This window comes from Rutidosis leptorrhynchoides, chromosome 8, assembly GCF_046630445.1.
Source record: "Rutidosis leptorrhynchoides isolate AG116_Rl617_1_P2 chromosome 8, CSIRO_AGI_Rlap_v1, whole genome shotgun sequence".
Lineage (NCBI taxonomy): Eukaryota > Viridiplantae > Streptophyta > Magnoliopsida > Asterales > Asteraceae > Rutidosis > Rutidosis leptorrhynchoides.
In genome coordinates this window covers 226,412,747-226,432,286 of record NC_092340.1, presented here as the reverse complement: position 1 = coordinate 226,432,286, position 19,540 = coordinate 226,412,747, and positions in this window count along the sequence as shown.

Genomic DNA, 19,540 nt, shown 5'->3' with positions numbered 1-19,540 from the left:
CCGTGAACTCAACAAATTGACGATCAAGAATCGGTATCCTCTCCCCCGCATTGACGATCTTTTTGATCAACTACAAGGATCGAGCGTTTACTCTAAGATCGATTTGCGATCCGGTTAACAACAGTTGAGGGTGAAAGAGAGTGATTTGATGAAGACTGCATTCAGAACTCGTTATGGTCATTACGAGTTTCTCGTGATGCCATTCGGATTAACCAACGCACCTGCCGTATTAATGAATCTCATGAATCGTGTCTGCAAGACATACCTGGATAAGTTTGTTATCGTCTTCATAGATGATATCCTCATCTACTCCAAAAGCGAAGAAGAACATGAGCAACATCTTCGTCTAGTGTTGGAACTCTTGAGACAAGAGCAACTTTATGCAAAATTCTCCAAGAGTGAGTTTTGGTTGAAGGAAGTCCAATTTCTGGGTCATGTTGTGAGTGATCAAGGTATCAAAGTTGATCCCGCAAAGATTGAAGCTATCAGCAAGTGGGAGACCCCCACTACTCCGACTCACATCCGCTAATTTTTAGGCCTCGCCGGTTACTACCGAAGATTTATTGAAGGTTTCTCTCTGATTGCGCGTCCTTTGACCGCGCTGACTCACAAAGGGAAGAAGTTCATTTGGGAACCCGAACAGGAATCAGCATTTCAAACCTTGAAAAAGAAGTTAACCACCACACCAATCTTATCACTTCTTGAAGGCAGTGACGATTTCGTCGTTTATTGCGATGTTTCAAAAAGTGGTTTTGGTTGTGTACGGATGCAACGAACAAAGGTTATCGCTTATGCCTCTCATCAACTGAAGATTCATGAGTGAAATTACACTACCCAGGATCTTGAACTTGGAGCCGTTGTCTTTGCGCTCAAATTGTGTAGACACTATTTGTATGGAACTAAGAGCACTATTTTCACCGATTATAAGAGCCTCCAACACATCTTCGATCAGAAGCAACTGAATATGAGACAGCGTCGAGTAGTGGTGAAGAATGAAAGAGATAAGTGACGATCATGAAAGCGTTCGAGATACGGGTCAACTTGCGAAAACTGAAGAACCTTCTAATGTTCATACATTGTACATGGCTAATTAGGGTGAGCTCGGGAGGTGGGATGAGGTGCGGTTACTTTGACAAGTCCTCACATATCTCCTTCGAGGATTCACTTTATTGGGCGTGTAATCCGAGGGATACTCCTCCTAGATTGCGTGAAGTAATGTTTCAATCTCTGAAACGGTGGAACGGTAGTAACAGGTGGATTACCTTACTAGTCCTTAGGGTTAGACGAGTGGGAAAAGGGTTCAGAAAACATCTGAGCTAGGAAAGATAAATTCCCCAAGTTGGTACAGCGAATAGCAGACATGTAGCAAGAACGTAATAATAACTACAGCAGCCTAGATCGTCTACAGCAGTACATAGCATGGCAATAATAACAATATCAAACAGAAGTAACATGCGATCAAAAGCAGATAGTAGCATGCAGTAGCGAGAATAAGCAATAGCATACAGCAAGTTTACATAGCAGTAAAAGTAAGCAGCAGCATGCAGCAAGTTCACATAGCAGTAAAAGTAAGTAGTAGCATGCAGCAAGTTCATATGGCAGTAAAATTAAGCAGTAGCATGCAGCAGTTTCGTAGAAACAAGTAAACGAGCAAGCTGTAGATTAGTCCTATTAGTTGATTCCTACTCGACTCGGTCAAGATGCACTAATGCAACCTAATTCCCTACAACCAATGCTCTGATACCAAATGTGATGCCCCGTATGAAAGGACCCGTCCTAATCCATCTGGACGAATACATTACATTTGGTTACATCGCGAGGTACTTGACCTCTATATGATACATTTTACAAACATTACATTCGTTTTTAAAAGACAAACTTTCTTTACATCAAAAGTTGATGACATGCATACCATTTCATAATATATCCAACTATAATTGACTTATTAGTAATCTTGATGAACTCAACGACTCGAATGCAACGTCTTTTGAAATATGGCATGAATGATTCCAAGTAATATCTTTAATATAAGCAAATGCACAGCGGAAGATTTCTTTAATACCTGAGAATAAACATGCTTTAAAGTGTCAACCAAAAGGTTGGTGAGTTCATTAGTTTATCATAATCATTCATTTTCATCATTTTAATAGACCACAAGATTTTCATTTCCATTTCTCATAAATATACGTCCCATGCATAGAGACAAAAATCATTCATATGGTGAACACCTGGTAACCGACATTAACAAGATGCATATAAGAATATTGTAACGACCCTGGTTTTTCCAACATTTAATTATTAATATTTATTATTAATACTTGTGATTTAATAGATGTATTTTTATGCATTTACTTGTTACCGTACATGACTTTGCATGTCCCGACTCGTCTTTGTGACACACGAACTTTTCAAGAATAATATTTTCAAATATTATTTACATTCACGATTATTTATTATTAATCATTTTTAATTAACTAAGGTTAGTAGTTAATTACTTAGGCTTTATTTATTTTAATCGCATACTTACCTGGACTTGGGCTTTTATTATTGAAAGTGGACTTGGAAGCCCACCCTCCACACTTAATGGATTAATTAGCCCATTACTATCATGCAAGTATTACATTTAAACTAAGCTAGATTAATTAGTTCATGGGAATCTAGTTACTTACATATTTACAACACTTTCCCACACCAATTAACTTTATTACCATACTAAGCTATCACCATTCTCCAATACTTGAAAGTTAACATTTGACCTTGCCTTTTTGATCCATGGCCGTGAGCTTCCCATGGGGATGGGAGATTCAAACTTTGCTTCTTGTTTTGCTACTTACATGTATACTTCTACCTCATTTCTCACACACACAAACTTACTTGCTTTCTTTTCTCTCCTTTTTCTCTCAAGACTTGTAAGTAACAAGCTTACTTTTCTCTTCTTTTTCTTCATAAAAACTGAATTATATACACATACATATCATCATCATTTTCTTGTTTGTTTAATTGTTCATTGTTGTTGTTTGTTACTTGTTCTTAGTTGTTATTTATTTACTAGTTGTAAGAATCAAACTCTCTAGTTTATTCTTCATATCATCTTGTTTATTCAAGAACATACAAGAACCTAGGAGAATCAAGTTTATGTTTTGATTCTTCCATGAAGCATGTTAAAAAGAAAAGTTCATGAGTTTATAATCATACTTGAGTTCATGTTGTAAACTTAAAGTTTACTTTCTTAAGGATCAAAGCTTTGGCTTGAATCTTTCCAAGTATGAACAACCATGAACTTATTACTTGTAGATTTAACTTACTTCTTCATTTTATGTACTTTAAAGTTGTGATTTGGTTAAGTGTTACTAGTTAATCTTGATCTCATATTTCTTGGAACTAAAAGTTAACTTTGTAAGTTCAAGAACATGGAAGTATAACTTTTTAGTTATAACTTCATATACTTGTGTTAGATTTAACTTAAGAACTTTAGATCTAGACTTTTGAGTCTAGGATCTTCAAGATCTAACTAAGAACTATGTTCTACAACTTAAGATCTTGTTTGCTTAAGTTTATTTTCAAGTTTGTAGTTTAACATTACTTTTATAACTCTTGTATGTGTTGGATCTAAGATCTTGATGTAACTTTGGTTCATCAAACATCATACAACTCTTAAGTGAGTTGTTCTACATATCTTAGACTTACACTAGTGTCATGATAGTCAAAACTTGGTTAATATTACTTTTAGAGTTCATGTATGTGTCGGATCTAAGATCTTGATGTAACTTTGGATCATTAAACTACATACAATACTTAATTGAGTTGTGCAACTTATCTTAGACTTACACTAGTGTTATAATAGTCAAACCTTGGTTAAGATGATGCAAACACATCAACGAGTAGTACACTTGAAGCTATATGCATCAAGGATGAGAACCGGGATGAGCATCAAGCACCAAGAACCCACCGAAACACTTTAACTTACTGTTTTCTGGGTCTGACCCGACCACCTGGGCTAATATAAAGCTGATTTTCAGTTAGATCTGTTCGAGTAGATAATTTTTCGTTTAAAACTCGTCTTAATCCGAGTTACGGTTTAGGATTTATGGCCCTCCGAGTGTCACTATGTCCTTTTAACGTTGTGCTGAAAATTCTGACCTACTCGCACTTAAACCGTCGCCACAGTCAAACGAAGACGAGTTTGATTCTGGAATTTTTCAGCAACTAAAGGACTCATTTACGGAGCCATGACCACTGGTCTCACCTCATTTCAGTAGGTATAGAGGCCGTGGTGACTGATCGAAGTCAGCCTTTGTTTTAGTCTCTTTTCTAGAATGAAACTTACTTTACCCTTTTGACTTAATGATGAATGATGATGATACTTAAGACCTAATTTACATACATTTAAACCTTTGGGAACGATTTACTGACTTAGTAACTTTTGACTTAGGTTGAGAACTTTCCGTACCTACATACTTGCTTACTTTTCCCGAGTCAACTTTACTACTACTTTTCCACTGTGAGTTATAGCATCCCTTTTTACTTTAAATATTTTGGGAACTGAGAATACATGTGCATTTTACGTTTTACATACTAGGCACGAGTACTTAAACTTTATATATGTGTGGGTTATACAACGGCATAAACTTTCCCCTTAGCTCGGTAACGTTTAGTCATTGGTCTTTGAACTGGTGAATGCGAATCTTAGATATGGATCCATAGGGTTTGACATCCCCACTCGGGCTAGTAGCGCTAGCATTTAATGGGTGTTTAATACTTCGTAAACATACGCACTCGCCAAGTGTAATTTCAGGGGGTTATAAACGTTAAGTTAGTTACCAAGTGCCCACGGTTAAACATATACTTTACATACTATTTTGAAACGCTGTTGAAACACTGAAATCTCGTGGCCTACCTTACATACTGTTATACTTAAACTATAACTCACCAACCTTTGTGTTGACATTTTTAAGCATGTTTTTCTCAGGTGCTTAAGGTTGCTTGCTTCCGCTGTTGTACTAGTCATGCCTTGTAGACACCCGATGCGCTTGTTAGAGTTGTCACCGCATGAAACGTTTTATTTGCATTCAAACTATGTTACCTTTTGAAAAAATGATTTGTAACGACCATTGGGTCACGTACTATTACTAATCGCTTCTGTTCATTGAAGCATACTTTTGTTGTAAGATATTTGGTGATGGTTAAGACATCACCTTTATTCATGAATGCAAACTTCTTTTGAAACCGCATATAGTATTTGACCTTGTAATGATCATGTTGTTGATGATTCGTACACGATGGTTTTGTACGGGGCATCACAAATATCCCCTATCATTCCGGGAAATCTTTCGGACATGATAAAAACGAATTCGAAGTACTAAAGCATCCGGTACTTTGGATGGGTTCGTTAGGCCCAATAGATCTATCTTTAGGATTCACGTCAATTAGTAGATCGGTTTACTAATTCTTAGGCTACCAAGCAAAAAGGGGCATATTCGGCTTCGATCATTCACCCATATAATGTAGTTTCATTTACTTGTGTCTATTTCGTAAAACATTTATAAAAGCGCTTGTATTCTCAGTCCCAGAAATATATATTGCAAAAGCATTTAAAAAGGGAGTAAATGAAACTCACAATACTGTATGTTGTAGTATAAATACATATGACGTCATTAAACAATGCAGGGTTGGCCTCGGATTCACGAACCTATATCATTCATATATCTATTAAAGCATATACTTGTAATCGAACAAGTTTAGATATTATTATTAATTGTTATTTCAGTAACTTGTATGTTTCATTAATAATTAAATTACTATACTTTATTTTATATACATTAGATAAATAATTAGTATTTATTATGAAAATATTAATGTTGTTAAGTGATATGTTTTAAAAATATTCTTATATAGTTATTTATTTGGTAAAATAATATCAATAATAATAAATAAAAATTTGTATCTTTTTATGATAATAATAATAATATTAAAAGTAATTAGATTTAATAATGATACTGATATTAATAGCTTTGATAATAATACTAAAAATAAAAGTAATGTTAGTAATAATAATAATTATAATAGAAAAGATAATAATGATAAGATAAAATGTTAGTTTTCATAAAAATAATATTTTAAATAATAATGGTACTTTTAATAAAACTGATGATTTTAATAGAAATTTTAATAGTCATATTAATCATAACAATACTATGTATTTTAATAGTAATAATAATAATGATAATAATATTAGTTATACAAAAAATCTTATTTCTAATATTAGTAATAATAATAATTACTTAATAACAATCAATAATAAATAATAATAACAATAATAATAATAATAATAATAATAATAATAATAATAATAATAATAATAATAATAATAATAATAATAATAATAATAATAATAATAATAATAATAATAATAATAATAATAATAATAATAATAATAATAATAATAATAATAATAATAATAATAATAATAATAATAATAATAATAATGAAATAATGATAATAAGAGTATTAGTAATAACTACCTCAAAGGAGTAGCCCTAAAAAAATGCCCAAGTCCGGGTTTGAACCCGCGACGTCCCGCTAACCCAATAAACTCCAAGACCACTCCTCCATATCCGTAATTATTGTAACTTAATATTTATTTAACCCGTATCATTTAGTGTGCATCATCTTCTTCTTCTTTTCAAAACCCCGCACTATTTATCCTTATCAAAATCATCTTATATATCTTCATCCTAATTATATTATTAACAACTCGTTTTATTATTATTATCGTTGTAAACGTTCAAGTATCATCATCATCACTTAATCTTAATCATAATCTAATCATCATTATTATCGAACCATAATCACAAAATCATCATCATCCTAAACGTCATTGCAATAATCTTATCAACTTCACTTCATTTGTGTTCAACTTCCACATCGTCATTCATGATCATATTCACTAATCTTTTTCATGATCAAATACCTCATTCATCATCATCTTTCCATCATCTTGTCATCAAATTATCATCATAATCATAAATCTCGCCATGTCCAACCATGAACTGAACCTGGTTCTCAGCCCAAGTATACCTTCAGCCCAATAGCAAGAACATGGCCCAATCGAAACGAAATGGTGGTCTAAAACTCAATCAGTCCAATAAGATCCAATAATTAGAAACCTTTCTTTCGGTTTACTACAATTCCTAGTCTTAATTCACGAAACCTCTCCTTAATGATCGTTTATTATAATCATAATCACAAGCACGACCATAATTTTATTAACAGCATTATCTAATCAACTATGACATATATCATCATCATCGTGATATATATTATCAACATATCTATCATTCTTAATCATTGTCAACCTACTTGATGGACACATAATTCCCATGGCCCAGTTCACCTATCCCCACTCGAATAAATAAACTCAAAAGAGGACACCCTTAGCCCGTAATAGAGAAAGGAATAGATAAAACATGTGAGTGCAAGTTGACACTGACGATTAACAGAATACATCACTATCATAATTCTATTTCCATTATCACACTCAAACATTATTATCCTTATCATTTTGTTAAAAGCAACAAAGACAAGAAACAACGATTTGAAAAATAAATAGATGGCTTGGCAGTAGTAGTAGTCGAAAGAGTGATGAAAAGTTGTGACGACCCGGAAATTTCCGACCAAATTTAAACTTAATCTCAATTTGATTTCGACACGATAAGCAAAGTCTGTAAAGTTGAGTCTTAAAATGTTTGAACTATTTTTTCATGAATGCATTTGACCTTGACTATCTCCGAAGATTCACGAACATTTGTGTGTAAATAAATAAGTAAATATATATATATATATATATATATATATATATATATATATATATATATATATATATATATATATATATATATATATATATATATATATATATATATATATATATATATATATATATATATATATATATATATATATGTATATATATATATATATATATATGTATATATATATATATATATATATATATATATATATATATATATATATATAATTATAAATGTATATATATTAAGTTAAATTAATATAATACCATTTGAACATTCGAATGAATTATGTAAAATAAGATATAAAAATAATTAAGTGTAATTTAAAAATGAATCTATATATAAATATATTTGATTTCTATGTATAATTAGTATTATATGTATTTTATAATATATATAAAATTTATAAATAATAATGATTCAATAAAAGTTATTATATAATATGTTATATGATTAATAGGTATTACATAATTAATAATATATAATACAAGTTAAGAATATAGTTGTCATATAATATTATTACTTACATAAATAGTAAGATTAGTGTTAATATCAGTATTATTAATATTATTATATATATGTGAAATTTGATACCTTTGATTTATGATTATTATTTATTATTATTAATATTATTATAAATATTGTTAATATCATTATTATTATAACTAGTAATAAAAATTATAATTTTATTTATTATGATTAATATTAGTATTGTTATTAAATATTATTATTACTAATATCATTAAGAATTACTATTATTATTATTATTATTATTATTATTATTATTATTATTATTATTATTATTATTATTATTATTATTATTATTATTATTATTATAATTATTATTACCATATTCATTAAAATCATTATTATTATTATGATTTTAATTATCATAAAAATAAAAACAATTTAATTTTTATCAGTAATAATATTATTAATATCTTTTTATTAATTATTGTTATTTATTATTATTATTATTATTATTATTATTATTATTATTATTATTATTATTATTATTATTAGTATTAATAGTATTATTATTTATATATATTTATTTAATTCCTTTTAACATTAAAAACGTGGGATTCAAATCTGTTAAACATCCCTATCGAAATCTTTTTGTTGTCTCTGATCTGGTCACAAGTAGAATCAATTCACAATGAAACCAAAATCTGTGAGCTGTAAACCTGTTTTAAATATTATGTGATACATGAAACTATAGTGTGTTTGCTTTTCAACTTAATAATATTATATATACAATCCCCTTCAATTATCATCAAACACCACTGTATATGATTGATTAAAACTGTTTTTAAATTGATACTTTTATTATTATTTTCTTCAAATTTATAAATCTTATACATACATGTATACAATAAACAACATCTTCTATCACCATTATCTAAACCCGCACACCATCCTTGAAATTCCTTTCTTTACTTCTTCTTTATTTGTCCAAGAACCACCATTCCATCATTCCACCTCTATTCTCTATTTTTCTGCCCGATGAAACCACGATACACCATCTCTAGTTTCTTTCTATTGTTCGAAAACCAAACCAAACCCACCTCACTGCCGACACCATCTCCTTGTTGATCGACATCACAGGCCACCCTTCCACCATAAACCATCACCAAATATATCTATTGATGTATGTTATTATACTTTTTATTATTTTCTGTTTTGGATCGTAAACTCACCCATAACCTCCATCTCACCACCTTACCTCTCTCTTCCTCTCTCACCTTCAAACGCCAAACTATTACTACCGTTATTTCCTTCCTGTCTGTAGCCATTAATAGCATCACATAATCGCCACCACAGCTCATTCATCGACACCTAATCTGCTACTGCAGATCGTGCCAGCTATTCCTGCCTTCTACTACTAGTGTTATTATTCAAAAAACACAACTAGCAAAGATGTACAAACTATATTATATGAATCGATGGGGTATTCCTTTCTGGCTATACTTTAATATACTTTTGGCTATATTCTTATCTGCCGCTATATTACATATATATCCATGCTTAGAACCTGTTTTCCAGTCGCAATCACACTTGACTCATGCAAATTTAATCGACAAGGAGACAGCTATATAATTCCTACTTTATTAGGTGAGGAACTATTTTTATCATAATGGTCGACAATTACAAAAAGGAAAATACCCCACTTGTTTATTAAATAAAAGGAACCTTGTACTATGATGAATGAAAGAGGGCTGCGTTTTTTTTCTTTATTTATTTTTCTGCAGTTGAAATCTATGTTACCCGGTTGAAAGAAAAACCCACGAGTTATATATTGGATCGAATACTATCCTGTGCTGTTGGGCTGCCACTCATTGGGCCGAGAATCACTTCATGTATTCTGTGGGCCGAATCAATTATCAATCGGCTTGGACTTGGACTGTTCCATTTATTTTTTTTTTTTACAAAGGAAGTAGATGAAGTAATAATACAATGGTGATTAGAATAATGAAGATGATTATGATTATGATCATGATAATAGAGATGATTATAATATAAGAATGATGATGATACATAAAATAACAACAGATGGTAACCAATGAATGATATTGGCGATGATCGAAAGTTATTATGATTCTGATTATAATTCTGATTAAAATTATGCTTATGATTTTATGTAACGATCATAATGATGACAGAATGATCGTGGTTACATGAAGCGAACGATTAAGAATGATTACAATGGTGATTAAGTTAAGTTAATGACTAGCTTATGATTAAGTTATGATTTAGATGATGATGTTGATAAAAGTTGATGGAATGATTCTTAGATGATAATATGTGAATTAGACTTACGATATGATGACAGTTAAGTTAATATGATGATGATAATGATTTGGTTAAGATAGTTATAATCAAGACAATGATGGTAACGTGTTATGGTTACGGTTAGGTTTACAAGTGATGATGATTCGGGTTAAGGATGTTATCGGGTTAGTGGGACGTCACGGGTTCAAACCCGGGCTTGGGCATTTTTTTAGGAGTACTCCATTGAGGTAGTTATTTATTTATTTACTTATCATTATTATTCTTATCATTATTATTAAAATTAATTTTTTTAGGATCATTATTATTATTTTATTATTTTTATTATTAGTATTAACATTATTATTAATATCTTTATCATTTTTAGTATTATTACTATCATTATTATTACTTTTACCATTATTATTATTATTACAACTACATTATTTTTATTATCAATATTACTATTAATAATTATTATTATAAAAGTTAGTTATATTTAATAAAACTACATTTTTTTATTATTTATTTAAGGTATATAATGTAAATATATTTAAGTTAATAATGAAACACATGAATTACTAAAACTAACAGTTATATTAATAATAATATATAAAGTTATTCGACTTCAATTATATGTGTTAATATATGTATAAATGATATAGGTTCGTGAATCCGAGGTCAACCCTACACTTATTTAATGTCGTCATATGTATTTTTACTACAAAATACAGTATGGTGAGTTCATTTGATTCCCTTTTACTCTTTATATTTTTGGGCTGAGAATACATGCGCAATTTTTATAAATGTTTTACGAAATAGACACAAGTAATTGAAACAACATTATATGGTTGAATGGATCGAAGCCGAATATGCTCCTTTTTACTTGGTAACCTAAGAATTAGTAAAATAGTCTACTAATTGACGTGAATCATAAAGATAGATCTATTGGGCCTAACGAACCCCATCCAAAGTACCGGATGCTTTAGTACTTCGATGTTATTTTTATCATGTTCGAAGGATTTCCAGGAATGATAGGGGATATTCTTATATGCATCTTGTTAATGTCGGTTACCAGGTGTTCAATCCATATGAATGATTTTTGTCTCTATGCATGGGACGTATATTTATGAGAAATGAAAATCTTGTGGTCTATTAATATGATGGAAATGATTATTTATGTTAAACTAATGAACTCACCAACCTTTTGGTTGACACTTTAAAGCATGTTTATTCTCAGGTATGAAAGAAATCTTCCGCTGTGCATTTGCTCGTATTAGAGATATTACTTGGAGTCATTCATGACATATTTCAAAAGATGTTTCATTCGAGTCGTTGAGTTCATCAAAATTATTACTAAGTCAATTATAGCTGAATATATTATGAAATGGTATGCATGCCGTCAGCTTTCGATGTGAAGCAAGTTTGTCTTTTAAAAACGAATGCAATGTTTGTAAAATGTATCATATAGAGGTCAAGTACCTCGCGATGTAATCAACTATTGTGAATCATTTGTAATTGATATGGACTTCGTCTAGATGGATTAGGATGGGTCTCTACAAAAGTGGTGTTTTTCAGCTGCAGAGTAGTGACGGTAGCAGCAGTTTTTAATAAAGGTTTGGGTGACATATGGTATTGAGTTTTCTTCATGGTTAATTACAGAAACAACAGACAACAAGTGGTTCGTAACAGTAGCAACTAACAGCGAGCAAGAATATAAAAGAATAGAAGTGGGTTTAACTTGTACCAAAAAATATATTTAAACGTAACAGTTCAACGGAGGTGGTGGTGTTTGTGTGTTGTATTATGGTGGTGATTTTTGTTTGGTGACCTTCGAATAGAAACAGCATAAACAGAAGTGATGGATGGTGATGAGAGGGAGTGAAAAATAGATAGGGTTGTCAAGGGTGGTTTCGGTTTTCATAGTGGTGTGGTGTTCGGTTTTTAAACAGAAAATAGAAGCATTATTAGTTAACAAGTGGGTTTGAGGTGATGGAGTGGAGATGGTGGTTGTCATAGTGGTTATGATGGTTATTCATGGTGACTGAAAGAAGTGGTGTCTAGTGGTTGTAGGGTGGTAGTACGGGTGGAGATAGTAGTGGTGAAGGTTGTAGACATATGGTTTATTTCAAGTGATGGTGTGGTTCGATGTGGGTTCCGATCAAACAATTAATCATAATAGATGTGTTCAGTTTATTTAATATAAAAGAGTAATGGTGTTGTGGAAATATAGAGGAACATCATATTTAGGCTCGTAATGAATAAAATAACCCATGATCTTTACTTGTATAATCCTGACGTTTCCATTTGACCTGCTTCGTACACTTGTCCACATATTTTGATAATCATTAGTGAATATCAAAAGGCCAGCAAGTCTATGAGGTAATAAGAGGTATGACATGTTTGACCGAATTTAAAAGGCTTAGTGGGGTGAGTGCACTAGGTAGGAGAAAGTGGTACTAGTTGTAAACGTGTGTAGTGTTTTAAGTTCATTGTATGAGTCTATGCATATATATATTTATATATATATATATATATATATATATATATATATATATATATATATATATATATATATATATATATATATATATATCATACAGAATTAACTTTGTGGAAGAAATAAAAGATCATAAAGTAAATAGATTAGATTCCCGAGATACATATTTGAATATATCCTACCGACACTTAGCTCGGGTATTATCTCGTGCTCCATTGATAATTAGTGACGAACAAAAGTATTCGAAAAATCTCCAAATTTTTAGATTAATTATATTTATTTATTTTGGTCATTATGGTATAAAATTTGATCGTTAATTTATTAAATAAAATTTACATCAACTGTCCCTCTCATTTATGGGTAAAATATAAGAAGTGTTAAAACTTAACAAATAGTTCCTAAATACATTTTTAATAAGCCTAAAATTTATAGAACTCATTTTCGTATCATAAGTTTTGAATTTAACTTGCTTAATATTAATCGAAACATCAAACAAGTATAAAAATCATTTAATATTTATTTTTAATATACTTTATTTATATATAGAGATATATTTTAAATAATAATTATTATAATATCCTATTTTTATTTTATTAATTTTTAATAACAACAACATATAATACTTCAATTTATATTTCGAATTATTATTTATATATATACATACACACATATCTATTTACAATTAATTATTCGTGAATCGTCGGGAATAGTCAAAGGGTAATTGATTACATGAATATAATTCCAGGACTTTTAAGACTCAATATTACAGACTTTGCTTATCGTGTCGAAAACATATAAAGATTAAGTTTAAATTTGGTCGAAAATTTTGGGGTCGTCACAGTACCTACCCGTTAAAGAAATTTCGTCCCGAAATTTGATCGAGGTCGTCATAGCTAACAACAAAAATGTTTTCATGACGCATATGAGTTGATAAATAGAGTTTTTATCATCATTGAATAATATGAATAAAACAATTCGATTATGCGAAAAGTATAAATGAAGCTATTACAAAAGAGTGAAATGAAATAATGAGATATGTCTTAACCGGTGACGTAGTCACGGTTGATTTCCGGAATTCAAGGAATTTAGAGGAAATCTTCGTAATAAAATTTGGTTCTTCAGTAACTAAGAAAATTAGGATCCTCTTTGATTAAATGCGATAATCTGTTTCGATTGCTCTGTCGAATATTTCACTATAAATCCTCCCTCTTCATTTCCTTTATATTATGGAGTTCCGTCCTTTTGTTTTCTCTTCCCGACTTTCAGTCAAGCGAATAATAGTCCAGAATTCGTAGGTATGAATTTTCGAATGAACATGGCTAATGTTCTAAGAGAGATTGTAGTATCATGATCTTGGTTGATTAAATTACCAGAATTCAAGAGAAAAGATAGACATATCAAGAAAATATGTTCTTGATATGTTTATAGATTAGATAGAATGTAAGAGTCGTGTAACATGACACATGATGACGTTATGTTCTGTAAATCATCACGTTTCATTAGAAACTCAGCATGACTTACTGTAATATAATCACGTTGATCAAGTGTCATTATATTATACTAACTCATGCTTCAATCCCCAACACTTCTCCAGAAATCATTCATAATTTAAACTCGGAGGTTATAGGATTTAGAAACTAAAACAGTTTTTTTTATGATGTAATATAGATAGCACGAAGAGATAAATAATTTCGGACAAAAATACTTATGAAAATATCCTCAGAAATATCGAAGATATTTATGATGATATTTTGGAATTTCTAAGATCGAAGGTTTATGAAGAAAAATTTTCCGCAGAATTTTAACATGACTTCGGGGCAAGATATACGCTGAAGACTTCATTGGATACAGAATTACCTGGATTCTTTGAATATAAGGTATGATCCTTGTTTTTTGTCCTTGGTCTCCTTCATGGTTTTCTCAATCCGTTTTTCAGTACCAAATTTTCTATTGAGTGTTCCCAACACTCCATTCTTTTATCATCACTTTTGGCCATTAAGACCATTTACTACATGCTGCTTCGTCAGCATTTTCAAAGTTAGCAGATCTGGATCATTGGTTATCAAACTGAGGGGTTTCAAGAGAATTGTGTTTTTTGATGATTAAATGCTGATTTCTGGTAATTGGTATGGCAATTCTCGTTATAAGATGTGAATGAGTATATGATAGAGTTTCAATGAATATAATCATTTTTCGGAAAGTCAAAGATTAACGAAGTTGTTGGTAAGTTTACTGCTAATGTGGTGAGATATAAACGGTTTCTCCGGTAACAATGATGAATAAGGCAATCATATATCAAAGTTATAATAAAGTTGATTCAAACGAAAATTTAAAGTTGATTTGCTAAAGCTGTGACAAAATTGGCTACTTTAGAAAGGGATTGTAAAGTTATTTTCGATAATAATAATGCCAAAGGAGCTGGCACAGATACATGTTAAATGTTTACACAGGTTTCGAGTATTTTCAGGTGCATAACTATATGCATCAATCTTTTCTTCCGTCGGTGAAGTGAGGTTGGTTCATCCTCTTGATTGAGGTGTTTTCAAGAATTATGAAAGGTTTGAATGCAGATTGTAATCGTCAAGATACAATTGAGGTTTAAGATTAAATCAAGTGGCAAACTTGAAGAAATGTTTAGTTTCATATGTTATAATCAATATTTTAATTCATTTTAATTTTCCAATGTTATTAGTCCACAGTCGATAGTCCAATAATTCATATATAGTTTAATATATAATATTCAAATTAATTAATACGTATCGTGACCCATTATATACATGTCTCAGACTCGATCATAACTCAAAGTATATATATTATTATAGAATCAACCTCAACCCTGTATAGCTAACTCAATCATTACTGCATATAGAGTGTCTATGGTGATTCCAAATAATATATATAGATGCGTCGATATGATATGTCAAAACCTTGTATGCGTGTCCCGATATTTAAATGCGTAAATAACAGTATTTAAATGATGATAAATAAAGTGCGTAAAATAAATAACAGAAATTAAATGATGATAAATAAAATTACGAGAATATAAATTGCGATAAATAAACTGCGATAAATAAATTGCGATAATAAAATGTAATAAGGAATAACAGTTAGCTAGGAACAGTTAGCTAGGATTTTGTTAGCGTGGATTCTTAACAAAATTTTCTCATGGTTAATTTGTTTGTTTCTAACAAATTTTATTTTTGTCCAATGTTTTCTTCATTATGCCACTTATTGGATTCTGATAGATCAAAATCCAAATATGAAATTGAATGAAAAGGGTTATTCTGCGGTGAACGGATACGTATATCGGTGGTTGTAAATAGGATAGTGAATGACTGTTGAATCAGCTTCGAATAATGTACAATGTAATTTATTAATGTGAAATCTAAATATTCCTCGGGTATTACCTACCCGTTAAAATATTTTCACCATTAACAGTTTGTACGAAAGAATTTTTAATTACAGTCTTTATGAAAAAATATATATACATATATATTTTCTTCAGATGTAATCATAGATTTAATGAGTCAATATGATATTAAACTCATTTGATTTACCGTTAGAACAAGAATATATAATCTCTAAAACATTAGAGATTACATAATTGCCATGTTGAACGAAGATAATTGATGTAGAATGATACATAGTATGATGATTATAATCGAGGTACAGAATGAGATGTTGAGGTGTGTGTTATTGATGGTACGGGTGTTGTTACTGATGGTACTGTTGGTGGCGATGATGTTGCTGAAGCTGGTATGTTTTGCACCATATTTTCCAAGGCAACAACTCGGGCGCGAAGCTCGTTGATTTCTTCCATTATTCCGGGATGATTGTCAGTCGGAATGAGCGAATGAATAAGATCTAGGATTTGAGATAGTATATATTCGTGACGAGATACTCTGGAAATGAGGCTGAAAATGGTGTTTCGGATAGCTTCGCCGGTAAGAACTTCAGGTTCTTCACCAAGAGGTGAATTCGGTTGGTGGAAAGGATTGCCTTCTTCTCGTCTCCATTGATTAAGTATGCTACGATCTCATCAGATGAATTGGGGATGGATGATTGGTTGATTCATTCTGGTGACACTGCTTTCGGAGCTTGAGTGGGATTTCATTTCGGAATCTGAGGGACTTGAACTAATGACGAATTCCATTTCGTACGATTGAATAAGGATTTTTTGATATGAAATGATTTTCGGTTATCGGATGGTATTCTAATTTCATATAATATCCATAGATATAGAACAAAAAATTTCGTAGATTACGGAGGAATTTGCGGGATATGTCAGGCAAAGCTTACAGTAATAGATATGCTAAGATATGAATTAGTAGATACGCTAAGATATGAATTTTGTCTATACACTATTCATGCAATCAATGCAATAAGATGTGTCTAGACTAAGAATAATAAGCAAGAAATTTTCCGACGAAAATGATAAACAAAACTTTTGACATGCAGACACGGTCGAAGTCCAGACTCACTAAAGCATCCTAATGACTTATCAGTTAGACACACTAATGCAGACCTAGTTCGCTAAGACCACAGCTCTGATACCAACTAAAAGGACCCGTCCTAATCCATCTGGATGAATACATTACATTTGGTTACATCGCAAGGTACTTGACCTCTATATGATACATTTTACAAACATTACATTCGTTTTTAAAAGACAAACTTTCTTTACATCAAAAGTTGACGACATGCATACCATTTCATAATATATCCAACTATAATTGACTTATTAATAATCTTGATGAACTCAACGACTCGAATGCAGCGTCTTTTGAAATATGGCATGAATGATTCCAAGTAATATCTCTAATATGAGCAAATGCACAGCGGAAGATTTCTTTAATACCTGAGAATAAACATGCTTTAAAGTGTCAACCAAAAGGTTGTTGAGTTCATTAGTTTATCATAATCATTCATTTTCATCATTTTAATAGACCACAAGATTTTCATTTCCATTTCTCATAAATATACGTCCCATGCATAGAGACAAAAATCATTCATATGGTGAACACTTGGTAACCGACATTAACAAGATACATATAAGAATATCCCCTATCATTCCGGGAAATTCTTCGAACATGATAAAAACGAATTTGAAGTACTAAAGCATCCGGTACTTTGGATGGGGTTCGTTAGGCCCAATAGATCTATCTTTAGGATTCGCGTTAATTAGTATATCGGTTTACTAATTCTTAGGCTACCAATCAAAAAGGGGCATATTCGGCTTCAATCATTCACCCATATAATGTAGTTTCATTTACTTTTGTCTATTTCGTAAAACATTTATAAAAGCGCATGTATTCTCAGTCCCAAAAATATATATTGCAAAAGCATTTAAAAGGGGAGTAAATGAAACTCACAATACTGTATTTTGTAGTAAAAATACATATGACGTCATTAAACAATGCAGGGTTGGCCTCGGATTCATGAACCTATATCATTCATATATCTATTAAAGCATATACTTGTAATCGAACAAGTTTAGATATTATTATTACTTGTTATTTCAGTAACTTGTATGTTTCATTAATAATTAAATTACTATACTTTATTTTATATACATTAGATAAATAATTAGTATTTATTATGAAAATATTAATGTTGTTAAGTGATATGTTTTAAAAATATTCTTATATAGTTATTTATTTGGTAAAATAATATCAATAATAATAAATAAAAATTTGTATCTTTTTATGATAATAATAATAATATTAAAAGTAATTAGATTTAGTAATGATACTGATATTAATAGCTTTGATAATAATACTAAAAATAAAAGTAATGTTAGTAATAATAATAATTTTAATAGAACAGATAATAATGATAAGATAAAATATTAGTTTTCATAAAAATAATATTTTAAATAATAATGGTACATTTAATAAAACCGATAATTTTAAGAGAAATTTTAATAGTCATATTAATCATAACAATACTATGTATTTTAATAGTAATAATAATAATAATAATGATAATAATATTAGTTATACAAAAATCTTATTTCTAATATTAGTAATAATAATAATTACTTAATAACAATCGATAATAAATAATAATAACAATAATAATAATAATAATAATAATAATAATAATAATAATAATAATAATAATAATAATAATAATAATAATAATAATAATAATAATAATAATAATAATAATAATAATAATAATAATAATAATAATAATAAAATAATGATAATAAGAGTATTAGTAATAACTACCTCAAAGGAGTAGCCCTAAAAAAATGCCCAAGTCCGGGTTTGAACCCACGATGTCCCGCTAACCCAATAAACTCCAAGCCCACTCCTCCATATCCGTAATTATTGTAACTTAATATTTATTTAACCCGTATCATTTAGTGTGCATCATCTTCTTCTTTTTTTCAAAACCCCGCACTATTTATCCTTATCAAAATCATCTTATATATCTTCATCCTAATTATATTATT